The sequence below is a fragment of the Anser brachyrhynchus genome (assembly GCF_964034855.1).
Source record: "Anser brachyrhynchus genome assembly, chromosome: 27".
Lineage (NCBI taxonomy): Eukaryota > Metazoa > Chordata > Aves > Anseriformes > Anatidae > Anser > Anser brachyrhynchus.
Window position 1 is genome coordinate 184,330 of NC_137720.1, and position 12,796 is coordinate 197,125.

General features: G+C 42.7%; 1 protein-coding gene across 3 annotated transcripts in view; it reads right to left on the reverse strand.

The window, feature by feature from the left end:
• Window positions 1-12,796, reverse strand: part of TSHB (thyroid stimulating hormone subunit beta) — a 151,899-nt gene that overhangs the window by 105,805 nt on the left and 33,298 nt on the right. For all 3 annotated transcript variants that reach the window (XM_080569556.1, XM_080569557.1, XM_080569558.1), the window contains exon 5: window positions 8,133-8,222. The gene's annotated coding sequence lies outside the window, so the exon portion shown is untranslated. The remainder of the gene's footprint in view (window positions 1-8,132; window positions 8,223-12,796) is intronic.

A 12,796-nucleotide genomic window follows, 5' to 3' on the forward strand; every position in this document is an offset into this window, starting at 1 on the left:
TTCATACCCGAGGCGATCGGCTCCGGGGCAGACGCGTTCTGCAGCGGAGCAGGGGATCGCGGCGGGCAGGGCTTTTTTTCGGCATCGAGACCACTCGAAGCACACGAGGGAGCCGCCGGGACCCGGCAGCCCCCGCGAGGGAGGCTGCCGAGGCGTAGGCAGAGCCAGCAGCGCGCCCTCCCCGGCCGTTCAAAAGCAGCCCCTGGGGAGCGCGGGCGACCAGGGCGCGGCGTGTCAGAAGGGCGGGGGGCGTCAGTTCGCGCAGGCGGCGCCCCTCGCCGCGCTTTTTCAGCGGTCTCTCCCTTCGGTACTTGTAACCTGTTTGCGAGGAACCTGGCCGTGGTACCAACCAGGCAGAAAACCATGGCCTCCGCATCTCTTGCGGCCTCTCCAGCCGCAGTCACCGATGTGGCTACTCAGGCAGAGGGCTCGGGGAAACACACCACCGCCCAGGTCTTGGGCTGCAGGGTGTGCCCGAGTCTTCTGTCGGTATCCGACAGCAGCAGCAAGGGGTACGCCTGTGGGAGGTGTGCCCAGGTTGAAGAACTGCTCAGCCAGGTAGCGGAGCTTCGGGAGGAGGTGAGCAGGCTCAGGAGCATCAGGGAGTCAGAGAGGGAAATTGACTGGTGGAGGTGTACTCTACCCTCTCTGAGACAGACTCACGAGCCCGCCACAGCACAAATGTCTCCTGCTATGCAGAAGACAAAAGTTCCCTCATCCCTCCAGGCAGTAGGAGGAGACCTAGGCCAAGGGGGGGAATGGAGGCAGGTTCCTGTTCGGGGTGGTAGGCGAGCCCTGTCCCTGCCCACCTCACCTTCCCATCTATCCTTATATAACAGGTATGAGGGTCTAGAACATGACAGTCAGAACAATGAAGTAGACGAAAGCCTGTCCCAGTTGGAGAGGATGCCTAAGGCAAGGCAACCTACCCCCTGCATTGCTACATCTTCTGTCAAAAAAAAAAAGAAGGGTTATTATCATGGGGGACTCCCTTTTGAAAGGGACAGAGGGCCCGATATGCCGACCGGACCCAACCCACAGGGAAGTCTGTTAACTCCCTGGGGCTCGGGTGAGAGATTTCGCTAAGAAAGTCAAGCGCCTGGTACGGCCCACCAACTACTACCCGCTACTGGTCTTTCAGGCTGGTAATGACGAGGTAGCAACGAGAAGTCCAAGAGCGATCAAAAGGGACTTTAGGGCTTTGGGGCGACTACTTAAAGGATCGGGGGCACAGGTTGTGTTTGCCTCTGTCCTTCTGATAGGGGGGACCGATGCTGACAAGCAGACTCATCACATTAACATGTGGCTTTGGGACTGGTGCAACCAGCAGATCTTTGGGTTTTTTGATCACGGGAAGGTCTACGCGACACTGGGCCTGCTGGCACCAGATGGGATGCGCCTCTCTTAGAGAGGGGTAAGGATTTTTGCTCAGGAGTTGGCAGGGCTGATAGATAGGGCTTTAAACTAGAGTCGAAAGGGGAAGGGGATAAAACCAGGCACACCGGTGATAAGCTAAGGGATGGTGTGCTAGAATCAGAGGGACTGTGTGCTAGTGAGGTCCTTCGGTCGGCTCCACAAGGTGCTGCGTGTAGGGAGGCGCACTTGAAGTGCTTCTACACAAACGCACGCAGTATGAGGAATAAAATGGATGAGCTAGAAGTCTTGTCCCAGTCCCACAGCTACGCCATCATTGGCATAAGTGAAAGCTGGTGGGATGAGTCCTGTGGCTGGTGTGTTGCAATAGATGGTTACAGGCTCTTCAGGAGGGACAGGCAAGGTAGGCGGGGTGGCGATGTATGTGAAGCATGGGCTGGACTGTGTGGAACTTCAAGTTGGCGATGGCAAAGTTGAGAACCTCTGGGTAAGGATTAAGGGATGAACAAATAAAGGGGATGTCATTGTGGGAGTCTATTACAGACCACCTGGCCAGGATGACAACGCCAATGAATTATTCTTTGCAGAACTAAGAGATGCCTTGAGATCTCTTGAGATCCCTTGAGAACTTCCCTTGTCCTTATGGGGGATTTCAACTTGCCAGATGTCAACTGGGATCACCACACGGCTAACACAAACAAGTCCAGGAGGTTCATCAAGCACCTAGATGAACTTCTTGGTGCAGGCACTAAGGGAGCCAACTAGGAAAGGTGCCCTCCTAGATCTGTTGCTGGAGAACAGAGAGGGTCTTGTGGGAGACATGGCAATTGGCGGCTGTCTCGGTCATAGTGACCATGAAGTAGTTGAATTTAGAATTTATGGTGACAGAAGGGAAACTGCCACCAAAACTTCAGCCCTGGATATGGGGAAAGCAGACTTCAGGCTGCTCAGGGAACTAGTCAGCAAGGTCCCCTGGAAAACTGCTTTTGAAGGCATTGACGTCCATCAGTGCTGGTCAATCTTTAAGCACTGCCTCCTAAAAGCACAAGATCAGGCTATTCCAAAATATCGCAAGTCAGGCAGGCAGGGCAAAAGGCTATCCTGGCTGACCAGGGATCTTCTACTGGAGCTTAGGCAAAAAAAGAAAGTATACAGCTGCTGGAAGGAGGGTCAGGTGACGAGGAATACAGGGATGCTGTTCGTGTTTGTAGGGAGAAAATTCATGTGGCCAAAGCCCAGCTAGAGGTGTTTTGAGCAAATTTGCCAATGACACCAAACTTGGAGGAGTTGTAGACTCTGAGGGTGGAAAGGCCTTGCAGAGAGATCTGGACAGACTGGAGAGCTGGGCGATCACCAACCACAGGAAGTTTAATAAAAGCAAGTGCCGGGTCCTGCACCTGGAACGGGGCAACCCTGGCTATACGTACAGACTGGGCAACGAGACGCTGGAGAGCAGCCCCGCAGAGAGGGATCTGGGGGTTGTGATTAACAGCAAGTTGAATATGAGCCAGCACTGTGGCCTGGCAGCCAGGAGGGCCAACCGTATCCTGGGGTGCATCAAGCACGGCACTGATAGTTGGTTGAAGGAAGTGATTGTCCCACTCTGCTCTGCGCTGGTGCTGCCTCACCTCGAGTACTGTGTGCAGTTCTGGGCACCACAGCACAAAAAGGACGTGAAACTGTTGGAGAGTGTCCAGAGGAGTGCAACGAAGATGGTGAAGGGCCTAGAGGGGAAGATGTATGAGGAGCGGCTGAGGTCACTGGGCCTGTTCAGCCTGGAGAAGACGAGGCTGAGGGGAGACCTCATCACAGTCTACAACTTCCTCACGAGCGGGAGTGGAGAGGCAGGTGATCTACTCTCCGTAATGACCAGTGATAGAACCCGCGGGAACGGTGTTAAGCTGAGGCAGGGGAAATTTAGGCTGGACATCAGGAAGAGGTTCTTCACCGAGAGGGTGGTTGCACACTGCAACAGGCTCCCCAGGGAAGTAGTCACTGCACCAAGCCTGTCTGAATTTAAGAAGCGATTGGACTGTGCACTTAGTCACATGGTCTAAACTTTTGGGTAGACCTATGTGGTGCCAGGAGTTGGACTTGATGATCCTTATGGGTCCCTTCCAACTCAGGATATTCTATGATTCTATGAACATGCCTTGCTCATCATTTTTGTAACTATTCAAATCTTATTTTTTTTCTTGTCTTCAGTGGTAAGCCCTTGCATCAATTTGTTTGCATCACTGTTGTTCATAATAGCTTTCTCTAGTATCTTCTCATTCTTCTGGTATGCCTAAAATTGGCATGAGTTGTGAAATTTTCAAGACAGAGCAGAAGAGCTGTTCTCACAAAGGCATGTGAAGTTAAAAGCAAATCAGATGCTATCATGTTTGGAATAAAGACCCTTAAAAAACAGGACCAACATAGTAAAGTATGTCCCAGTATGTCTGTGATTTTCCTTTTCCAGCCTGTAAACATCTTAATTTAACAGTTCCTGATGAGTGTTTCTCACAGGGCTTGGTAAGAATTGTGGATGGGGAGGAGGGCTATAAAACCCATCGAAGTATTGTATATTTAAGCATACAATAATTAGTGATTATAAACACAGGCAAATTTGACTTAGCATGAAAAAGGACATTTTGATCTTAGTGACAAGTTCTTCAGAAAATTATCAGTCACTACCGGCACTGACTTCGGTCTTAAAATCAAAATTAGCTGTATTTCCTACCCAGATACATGAACAGTTGAACACCTTTATGAGATGCCAGATATATCTGAATTTATATGAGTACATTTGCTCTGGAAAGACATTTTGTACATCTCTAACATGCCAGCAGTTCTTACAGATGCAACAACCTTGCGTAAATTGGCAAGAATAGCTTTGGATACATCGTTTTTAAGAGTTCTTCCTCTTCTCCATTCCTATGCTTCCTTGCAAACATCTATGCAAGATAAATGTAAAACTCTGCACCGTTTCATTTTATTCTAGACGCAAGCATTTACATGACAGAATGAAGCTCATATTAAACCTTTCCCTTCTATTTTGTCCTAGCAGAAGAGTAACTCAGGGCAAAATTCATAAAACCTGTTTAGACATCTCAGTCTGATTGAGATTCTGTTCTCAGCAACAGCTCATCCTGCAAGAATACCTACATTTAGTTGGTGCTTAAACTCTGAACCACAAAATTCCCACAAGATTCATAAAGCTTGTAAAGAAGCTGCCAGGTTCAAGGAGTAGAATGTTATCTCTGCCTATAGCCTCAGATCTACCAAGTACCTACACTCTGAAGGTATCTTATGTGTAGAAACCATTCAAGTCAACATGCAGCCAAGCAGAGGAATCTACTCTATGAGTGAGGAGAACGATTCTGCTCTTGCCTGTCCTTCACGTGGCTAACTATAGTCAAGCTACTGGAAGTGGAGCCATTACCATTAATCATCCTGTAGAACAGAGAAATCTCCCCAAAAATGAATGAAGTCATTTACCATCAACCTGTTGGACTGAAGATTCCTTGTAAAAGAAACCAAAACTTCTCTTAGATAACTCTATGTCCAAATATTTTTCTGATACAACATAGGTAGAGCTTTTCTCTGCCAAGAGAAAAATCACATTTCTGTAATGATGGTACAGCAGGCAGCTTGGTGGTCCCCCAGACATAACAATAACAAAATGCTACTAATGTTGCAGCTTTTTAACTCCAAAATATTGTCTATGTGATTTAGAGGTTAATAAAGAATGAAAGCTGTCAAGCCCTCATTGAAATATATATATATACATACATGAAGGCTTACTAGACTTTTTCAGTTCCTTTTATTTTCTTCTGTTTAATAATTTTACATTAAGACAGGAAACAATTCATGTTCAGATATCCAACTGCCCTGGGTTTTATTGAGCATTTCTCAGTGATACTGAGCACCTTCTACAGTTCATACATTACCTTGTGCTGCTGTAATTATCCAGTGAATTCAAAATAAATCGTCTATACTTGCATCAATTGCTACCTCAAAGTAGTTCTGTGGATGCAGACACTTCTCTCTAAGGATTTCTGATGCTTACTGGGCAACCTCATCCACTATTATAATGAGATGCAAACCCTACAAGTGTTACTCAATCCCTGCTGCTTACGGTCTTCATCTTCCATTCCTAGAATAATTACGCAATTGGAAATAGGTTTGAACTGAAGCCAGAGTCTGTTGGTGGGAGCATGCCAGGCAATACATTGCTTGTTCACTCCCCAGGAGCTGATACAACTTACAGAACTCACTGGTGGAAATTTTATTTCTCATCATGTTACAAATCACCACTGTCCTTTGTGGCAATAAAGCGAAATGCAGAAAATATGTGGCCAATTCCACCAGTCAGTTCTCCTGTTTCACATTCCAGTCATGACACATTTTTGAAGTACCACAGAAATGTGTGGTTTCAAACCTGTCTAGTAAGCATCCTGGATCCTGAGGCACACACTTTCCATTGCCCTTTGGACCAGTTTCACTTTCCTACTGGGCTCAAACAATTTTCAAATCAAGACAACAGCAACGGCACGTTCCATCCTGTGGCGCAGCTTGTGAGTTGGGGCCTTCGGGACCTCTGTGCTCATTGCATGAAATTACATTGGCCCCCAAGAAATTGCCTCAGGCGTATTCCTGGAGTGGCTGGAAATGCATGCAGTACCTTACATTACCACAGATTTCTCCTTCTGAGACAGTAAAGGAACCCTGTTGCTACCCAGGCAACAAGCAGAACTATGCACCCTCCTCTAGATAATGGCATGCAGCACAGAGATTAGCAAAGCTTTTTATAGGCTTTCTCTAATAGACATTCCCAGGCCATCATGAAATAAGTCACTCATCTTTTGTATTAGACTTTAATTCCCTAAAGAGAGGAACAGATTTACATCAGAGTAAACCTCAAGGCTGAGCTAGGAAAAGTTCTCATGAACTCACAATTGTGGGAACACTCCAGTAGCCCCAGTCTCTCCAGAACATCTCCTATTTCATGATGGGGCCTCACTCTGACTGTGATACATGCCTTATAGATCTGAGAAACCATCCTGAGCCCAGAATAAGTGAACAAATGAAAGCTGAAAGCTCTGGAAAAACAGCCCTTTCATGGGTCACTGGGCATTAAGACAAAGAAGCACTGGCAGTACCTGAAGGTATTCAGTCTGCAAGAATGAGAATTATAATGTCAGTCCTTCACACTAAGAAGGCTATAAACATAGGAGAAAAGTATATACAAGTGTGCATTTACTTCTTGGTATATGCAGTCCAGGAAGAATTGGGAAAGTCGGTAAAAGACAGACTGTGTTGTATCCTGTGCTATCCTTCCCTACTATATTTTTATTTGTACTTTTATCACATTCTACACTGTGGCCAATGGAACATATCTGAAGAATAAAATGATTTTTTATCCTTGATGTTTGGGCCATTTTCTTTGCAATTCCAAAGTATTAGCTGATTTGGATACTATGAGAATGTATTTTAGGACATTATGTTATAGGAATGTTATGACCTTACTTAATAACGAGGTGTACAGGTGAGGATTTTTGTGTTTTTTTTTTCCAGCAATGCATACAGTAAGGTGACTTATTTCTACATATTTTTAGTTTCAAAGTGAAAAGCACCACACCGTTTGCTTATGGAGTGATAAGGTTCAGGTTGAACAGGGCATTCTTATCAGTGGTGGAAGGAACCTTAGGCACAATTATTTTTTTCACCATGTCACATAGAAGTAAAGATAACAGGAAAACAAAAGAACAAAATAGAAAAAAAAAAAGCAGCATGTTCAGATTGTCCACTTCCAGGTCAGTGAAAAATATTTACTGCTTCAACACAATAAGTCTCAAAAGACAACACAGAGGGAGATTCTAAGGGTCATGTATGAAAGAGCAAATGGGCAGTAACAAAATATGTTGAACTTCAGGGAGAGCATCTCAGCTCTAGCTGACTCAGTAAGCTAGATTATCTCAAAAATATCTCAGACATCACACACAGCAGAAAAAATCCTTCTAAATAAATCTTGAGCAATAATTTTGATAACCTATTTTTTCTTAGTATTTTTCAGCTTGGCAGATAATGTTACTACCCTTTAACTCAGGTTTCCTGGGAAACAAAGCATCTTCTTATTCTTCTAATCCTTCAAAGGAAATGAAGCCAAATTAAAATATTTTGTGAGTGTTCATTAAATTTTATTATAGCTGTTTCACAGACCTATCAGTGTCAACTGCCTACAACATACTACTGTTTAATGTGTAGCAAAACCAACTAAACTTGTTTTTTGTAACAGTCACTTCTTGTCCAGGGGCAACATTAATCAGAGACATTTCATTTCTGGGCAGTTCTTTGATTCATCCCAAGACCAGGAAACACTCTGCTTTCGAGAACTGGATGTTTCTATTGCAAAAGTGATTGCAAGCAGCCCCCAAGCCAGCTCCAGCCTCTATTAAATATCTGTTTGTCTACTTTGACTTTCTGGAGGGGAGCACATCCTTTGAGTTACAGATGACAGCAGGGAATTCAGCTATGATACAGAACCTTGTTTCCGTTTTTCCTTTGGCTAGGGCAAGTTTATTGGAAATGCTTCATTTGGCTCACATGCAATCACACGTAAGAGTGTGTGCATGCCATGACTGCTTACATAAGCCTGCAAACTACGTCATTGTCAGTCTTTCTGTAGATATATCCTGTTCACTGAACTCACACATGGGACAGTCATTTTTATAAATAATAAGGACCATTCATCTGCACCTTGCAGAGGAACTTACCTTAGTAGAAAGTGTTCTTGAATCAAAGTGGAAGTGTGCCACCCACACAAATGGAGTAGACAGAAATCAGGTCCAAAGAACATAAGGAACCTGCAGAGAGAATGTGTTAGATAACTGTCAGTGTGATAACGCTTCTCATCTGTTCAGTGGATGGTTGGGAGTAGGCAATCAAAAAGCCAAAATGGGATTAAGAGCTGCTTATTCAGAGAGAACAGAAAACAAAAACTGTATAGTCTTCTATCCTCATTCCCATTTTTGCTATTAAGGGGAGAAATAATGCTAGAAATAATATCCAGATGACACTTGCTGTAGAAATGACATAGTTTACAGGATTCTGTGATTTTAAAAACTTACAATTTTTTTTCTGAAAAGCAGCTCTTTGAGGTAGGCCAGGATTTGAGTCACATGGAATTTTGGACACTCATAAGTAGAGAAAACTGGCACAGTACAGTTGTCGGAGAATCCAGCCATAGTTCTCAACAGTTTCATACAAGTTTTGCAGATTGACGTGTCATGGAACTCCCAATGCAAAGCAAGTAAAATACTAAAAATAATAAATTAAAAAGTATGGAAGGAAAGAAAGGAGCAGGCCATTTGCTCAGTTGGAAAAGTACTGTGCCTTCTGACCTCCCTTGTACCCCAGTAAAAAATTCCTGAGCCTCATTGTGAGACAGATGCAGTGTTGCCAGGCCTAGCATTCCAGCAATTACTCAGTGGAAATGGAAACAGCAACACAGATGCCAATGGGGTGATGCAAGTTTCAGTGTCCCTGTCAGAATGGGAGTCCAATATGGTTCCTGGGCTGTTTGCTTGCAATTTAAAGTCAGCTGTAGTTCCATTTATATCACACATTTAAGCAACGAAAGAAAAATAAAATTTAAGGGAACTCCTCCTCATTCCTTGGCGTACGCTTCTCTGAAGGGCTATTTTGGACCTTGCATGGGGAATTTGAACTTAGCATACATAGAAAGCTCAAAAAGAGGAAATCTGAACAATTGTGTGCACAGCTAAGAAGCATGAGCATGAAAGTTTTTCTGTTCATAAATCATAAAATTGAAGTAATTACAGCACATGCTTGTAAAACACAGGAATTATTTCAACACGTGAAAAAAAAAAGGAAAAAAAAACAGTAGTGTGACATCTTAATCTCTCAAAGGTTTATAGCTTAGCAAATAATACTTTCAAAGACAACAAAAAACAGACTAAGAGGAGTAGATCAGACCTAGAAGAAGAAGAAAATTCAGGCCTGCAGGCAAACATTTAAACTGTTTTAATTCTAAAGTCAGTTTAGAAATGATCTTTATGAGATTACAGTCTCAGACTTTCTTTTAATAAATTAAATTAAACAGCACTTGCTAAAGCAAGAATGGTTTCTTATCCATCTCTCATTACAAATAAAATAAAAATACATGTTTAGTAGTATTTAAATATCTAGTGCTACAGTTGGATAACACGTCTTCTTTCAAAAGTTTCCCAGCATACTCTGTAATGAGAAAATAACCAAAAAGAAATGTTCTTTGTCCCAGGATCTACATAATTTCAAATCTAACTGCAAATAAATTTCCAGGTTAGAAAGTTGTTACAAATATCCATTTGCTTGTTTCATCCAAGAAATACTATGTAAAAACCTACAAGGCAGAAGACACTTCATAACAGAAGATTCTTCAATATATAAAGCAGAAGCTGAGTGAGATACAGTGCATGGATTTTGAAGTTGGACATGTTAAAGATAGAAACAAAATGTCAGTCTCCACACCAAACATCACTGACTAATGCAACTCATGAAATAACATTGTGAATTGTCTGCTGATTAAATATTTACTTCACAGTTTGATAATCCTATTCACAAAAATATCATGAGTCAGTCCTTACCTAAAATGATATTGATTTGTTCCATAATAACCCATGAAATGAAAATATTAATCACCTTTGTAGTTTTTCTCAAATATCACTTCATAGATAGAAAACTTAGAAGTCACAAACTTGATAATAATAAAGGTTGCATAGCTGCTGATTATCAGAAAGAAAAAAGAAAAAAAAAAAGCAGAGAAAATGAAGTGGAATGACAGATATTGTTACTTTTAGAGCAAGAAATACATTGTATTTGAGATAGAAATCTACATACCTGAAGCGAGGCAGCTTTCCCAGTCGTTGTTACAGTATAAATACTTATTGCAGGTACATCAAGACGGCAGTATTGCACATCAGATATCCTTTTTTTCTCCCTTTTGCCAGGCCTGCTAACTTCTCCTGCCCTCGCTTTTATTCCTTCCTTTGCAAAGCGCTGAGGATCCTGTGACAAAGAGCTGGTGCTGCTGCCTGTCATTGATTTTGCTGCCTGATCGGCTGTTTCGACCAACAGGCAACAGCCAGAAGAGGGTGCTGTCGCATCGTAAAATGCAACGGGCAGCACAGACGTGCAAATCTGACCAGCACCATCAAGTCATCTAAAATGACAGCTGCGTGAGGATGGAATAAAGAGAGGTACGTGGACCTAGTGAGTCCTGAATAATGATTTCTGTTTTGTTATTAGCATCAGTTCTGAAGAAAAGGCTGCAAAGAGACTGTTGGTTTCTGTCCCACATTTTGTCCAAGCTAGCTAGTGACAAGGGCCAACTTAGTGTGACACAACATCCTGAGGCTCAGATCCTGGGACTGGGACTGAGGCTCTGTGACTGAGCTGGTAGCAACACAGAGAGCAAAAGAAGTCTGGCCCTGTAAGCCAGCCTTGCATAGTTTGCTCACAGATCTTTTGTGGTCCTAAAACATCATGAGCTGCCAGCACAGCTCATACTTACTTGACTTTTCCTGTTCATGGGGACCCTGCAGGAGGAAGCTGTCAAGTATTTTCTAGAGAAGCTAAGAACTTTGTGGTGAAAAGCATTACTGTTGTCAGAATTCAAGTGGGTAGTGACCACATACCCATTATCCATGGGTAGAGATCAACATGGAAAGGTAAGGAAGAAAGGAAAAAAAAAAGTGCTATCTTAATTAAATCTGGTTTGTGCCTCCGTTTGTTTTCTTTGGTAATTAAGGTAGAAAATATTGAATCTAGTCAGGAAACAGTTCTAATCAGCTCTCCCCTCCAAAATAAAGGGATCCTGTCCCCCACAGTTCCTCCCATATATTCACTCAGATTCTCCCTTGGCTCTCTTGAATCTGTTTTGCTATCATGAGCTTGCAATGAGCTCCACTTTCTTAAAAAAAAAAAAAAAAAAAAAAAAAAAACACTTATCTGAAAGACCACATTTAATTTTAATCCTCGTTACCTCTACCCAAAATAAAGGCACCAAGCAGAATTAAGATCTTCCTCCTCTTTGCTACATGCACATACTGTGTAACTGTCCCTGCCACAAAGAGTACACACAAAAAGCAGATGAGACAAACCAGGTCTCACAGGTTAAGTGAGCTGCACTGGGTCATGCAGGGATATATGGCAGAGCTCAGTATAGATAGTGTGACCCTCCCAAGGCCCAGTTTAATGTCCACCCAGTGAAGCCAAAGGTATTAATATAGGCAGAGGTGTTTCCTGCTTGCACTATTCCTTTCTCCATTCCCTCCTAGACTGAAAGGTTTTATCAACAGCTAAATTAAAACTCAAAGGTAAATTCAGTTTCTTGCCCTTGGAACCTGGCTTGCAATTTGCAACAATAGAAATTTACATATACTGTTTATTCAAATCCAGATTTTTAATTTTACATTGAGAAAAAAAAAATCTTCGCAGCTCCCTGGCTACTGAAAACTGCCTGCGAACTCTTAGGAATGAATTTTGCTGTATTCAGATGTTGAGTCTAAAAATCCTGATCAGAGCTCTATGAGAAATTGTGGAACTCTAAAGGAAAGTTTTTGACAGATGATCATTTGATCTGCTTTCAGGAAGAAGACACATTCTGTGGTTCTTTCTACAAGAACTTTTGGTCCAGAGACCGAGTGAGGGGAGTGGGACAAATGCTTAAGTTCACAAGCTTACATTTTCTGCATGGACTGTTTGCTGGCCCCTTTGCCATAGGGGGCCCCTGGTAACACAGTTTAGAGAAAGAACAATGCAGAAGTACCTAAATCATCATATCTGAAATGTTTTTGAGAAAAAAATAATCACAAAAGGATTGAATCAAATCCACATGGCGCGATCTCACATTTCATGACTACAGACAAAAGAGCTAGATATCAAGAGAATATGTTCTTTTCATTGCAAATGACTTCTCTTCCAGAAGCAATGAAAAGTTAAAATAAATGTATCTGCAACAATAAGTGACCAGAAAAACCCAGCCACGTAGAATGAATATCAAATTGAAGTCACTATTCAGGGCACCAGTTGAAACTGCTAGCATAAACATATTTATCATCATAGGAAGATATAGTTATCATCAGTTCAACTGGACGGATGGATCTTGCAGTGGATTTCATTCACTGCAAGATTTATGCAGCATGGAGATCTACTACTTATGAAGGCTGAATGCCCTACTCCTAAACCGTTTGGGAGAGCAAGCATGAAAATTAATTGAGAAATTTTTCAAAAGCTATCTATTTTGCCCTCATGAGACAATGCAAAACTGTTCCTCCTTTTAGATTTTTTTATTGATTCAAATATCAGGTGATAATGAATTGCCATTAAGTTATTCTGTCTCTTCAAAGGGACTCCTGATTTCGGTAACTTAGGAGGA